Raw genomic sequence first — 3,751 nt, 5'->3', positions numbered from 1 at the left:
TTTCCTGAAAATCTTAGGGATTATAACTTTGAGCAGGTTGAAAAAAGGCTTAGTAATCTCTTCTTTTTCAGTATCACACATCCAGCAAAAGCATCTTGACTGCAAATAGTCTGCTCACCACAGTCATAGGGTTAGGGTTAGGCTCTATCACAGTGAATTATAGAGCATAAAAACAACAATTACTTGTTGTAGTTGTAGTAAAATTGAAGTTACATCTATAGCAGTATGTGTGTAGCTCACTGTCCCTCTTACAAAGCAAATTAAAGTAAACACAATTCTTTTGTGGAATATAATTACAACCTGATACGGTCTGGTAACATACAGCATGTCCGTCTTGTATTGTGGTGGTGCTGCAAACACTCAATTATAAATTAAAACCTATGCTATATCTGCGACTGGATTGTCATTCATCCCTTGCCTCAAGAATAAACCCATCTTAAATTAAAACAAGGGATTTCATTTTACAGATAATAATTGGATAAATGAATCAATCTATCTACAAACTTTCGATTATATAGTAAAAAGGAGACCCCTGCTAGTTTGTGATGTCTATGTGATCACCCAAAATGTCATTTCACAGCAGGCATTGTTGCAATGTATTATTATTATAGATAAACCCCCTTATTTTTAATACATGCGCTGTCAAAGCAGCTTTATAGGAAAATGGCTTGGTCTCTCTCTCCTCCTCTCTCTCTTCTTCTACTCTCTCTCCTCTCACACACACGACAGCACACAAGCACAACACACACACACAAACATGCACTCGCCCTGTAAGCTTTTGAGTGAGTGCTGTCCAAGGTGCTGAGAGTTAAGCTCCTCTCTTGGCGTTGGCTGTATCACTGAGGCTGCCACTGGCCATGGTGCTGAAGTGGCAAGGTGTGCTTTTGCTCCAGTGTGTGTGTGTGTGTGTGTGTTGTGTGTACATTGCAGGCTTTGTAACAGGTACGTGTCATTCCAGTGAGGTGGTGATTTCAGGTCACAACTGCCCCTTTTCAACACTGCCAATCCCAAACAGTTTCTCCCTCAAAGAGACTCAGACTAGAAAGAGAATAATCTCTCCGAGACGAGGACTTTTCCAACCTTTTTACAAAGCCACTTAATGATGGCAAAAAAAAGAATATATGCCCTATTATAAACCCTGAATACCCCCATCACCTCCCGCATGCACACACAATCATTTCCAGGGCCTCGATGGCACTGCAATTCACCTATTTAAAAGACATGCAAGCCAAAAGACAGGCATCTGGTGGAGAGAGATAAAGACGAGATGTCCTCTGACTTCCTGACCCTATGCATCTCTTTTCTTTCATCTGCCCTTCCCAATCCCATCAACCCCACTCCATCATTCTGAATAGACATCACTCAGATGTTTGACAGCAAATCAGGATAAATGGCAGAGTTAGACGGTCCATTCACTTTCCTGTGGCCTCCTATAGAAATCACAAGCTGGTGAAGTGAGGAAGATGCACATCTGAATAATGCAACAGGCTAGAGGGAGTGGGGAAGAAACAGTAGGGAGGAAAAGGAGAGACAGATAGAGAGCTGATTGACAGAGGGAGGGGAAATATGGAGGCAGAGTGAATGAGTTGAAAACAGGGTTAGAGAGTTGGAGAGGCAAACATACGGAAGAACAGAGGCAAGGAGGGAAAGAAAGGAGGATGGAAAAACAGATAAGGGAAAGTGAAAGAGGAATGGGGAGGAGATAGGGCAGATTGAGAAAAGGCGGGATCACAGAGTTGAAAATGGTGTGTAAAGAAGCAAGATAAATGAAAGGAATAAGGTCAAGAAGGGGAAAGCAAGATTAATAGTTGAAGTGGAAGTGGGAAACAGAAAGTGGTGGCGGCAGAGAATCTAGGAGGCAACAACTCTGTTCTACTTTTGGCAACAAGACTGCAGAGCGGAGAACGAACAGAGGACAACATTGATATTCCTTTCTTCTCTCTGCCATGTTCTCTTCTTTTCTTGTCGTAGCTTGTTGTCATTCTTGATGTGTCTTGCTTTTTTTGTGGTTTTTCAATTGTTTGTGGCTTTTCAATCACACCTATTTCAATACATCGCTCTCCTTTTGCATTCCTCATTTTGCAAGGCATCTTTGGCCCTTGCCGACTCACTCTCCTCTGTGTCCAAGTGCCTCTTCTCTTTATTCTCCAGTGCATTCCAGTGCTTCACATGCACTGTTTTGTTTGGCCTATAAAATTATGGATCATTGATTTAGAGTGTCTACAAACTGCTTTTTGTGATTAACTCTGTGTGAGTCAGAGGGGGGCAGAAAATAAGAGAGTGTGACTCAGTTTCTTCACAATCTGTGTGCATGTGTGTTCTTGTGTACCTTTATACTCTATTGTCTGTTGTTTTGATTCATCTGTCACGTTTCAGAAGCTATGGCAATAAAGCAAATGTGTCAGTATGTGTTACTCTCACAGCATCGATTCATATAGCGACAGTACGGGACGTTATGTATGTTGATATTGTTGCTGACCCTATTCGTTACTATGTTTTGTATTGGTAGGAATGCTGTAAATGCTGGTTTCTGATTCTGATTCCTGTTATGGTGACAAAATACAGTATAAACTCTTGTATACATTATGAGCATATGTTTTGAACAAAATTAATATTGTGAATTTGAGTTTACATGCAAGGCTGTGGTATGTGTATATGGTGGAAGCATTATAAATGATGCTAATGATTAGTATTAGTGCTTATAATGTCATATTATTGTTATAGTAAAAATGCTAATTGCTTAAGCAAATTTAAGGTCATTTAAGTCTGGTAAAACATTTACTTGAAGGTCCAGTGTGTACAATTTAGTAGAATCTATTGGCATAAATGGAATATAATATTCATAGGAATGTTGAAATGAGTGTATAATCACCTGAAAGCGAGAAGATAATATTGGCTATTTCCATATAGTTATTCTTAAGGCCTGTCACTAGGTTGGATTCAGTCCCTTTTGGAATCAGTGACACAAGGCAGTAGAAACACTATCGCTTTTGTCCACAGCGGCCAACAGAATCAACAAAAAAGGAAAATTCCTTGTAGTGATTTAATGTAGGCCAACCCCTTTAGATTATGTGATGGTATATCTCTTTACTGTGACCCATAAACTGTTTGGAGTATTTAGGATGTGTAAAAGTAAATAATGTATGCTAGAAGACAGGCAGCTAGCTAGCAGAGATAGGCCTGTAAACTTAGAGAGAATTAGTCAGTTAATCTAGAAAGCCAGATGTTTATTGAGTAAAAATAAGCAAGATAAGAAAAAAGGGCTATAGCTAGACAACCTAAGTCAACCAGTTCATGCAGAGTATAACAAGGTTTTCCTGTGAAAGAGTAAATACGAAATCAGTGTTCAACCTACAGAGTTGAACTCATACAAAGTTGAACAAAAAGTTTATTCTTGAATAATGTAGAGTATTTATTGAGTCTAGATGTGATACACACTTTGCAATGCATATGTCGTGTGCTATTGTTTACCCAGAGAGCTGAACTGTAGTCTATACTGTAGATGATGACAACCCAGTTCATGGTGATAAAAGAGCCGATGCACATTGACTATAGACCAAATGATAATGTCAAACAGTGTTGCTGACTTGTCATGAACATGTTTTGCACAAATAACCCATGTAATTAAATGTGTTGCACCAGTCTGGACTAAGTGTTTCATTCTGAGCCTGTAAGCTTTCTATTTTGTGTATTGTTTAATATCCAGTGTCTTCTGGAGAACAAGATCTCTGTGTGTGAAGTCTGACAGTGT

This window comes from Morone saxatilis, unplaced genomic scaffold (assembly GCF_004916995.1).
Source record: "Morone saxatilis isolate NCDOM2014 unplaced genomic scaffold, NCSU_SB_2.0 Contig8, whole genome shotgun sequence".
Classification (NCBI taxonomy): domain Eukaryota; kingdom Metazoa; phylum Chordata; class Actinopteri; family Moronidae; genus Morone; species Morone saxatilis.
This window is presented reverse-complemented; position numbering follows the sequence as displayed.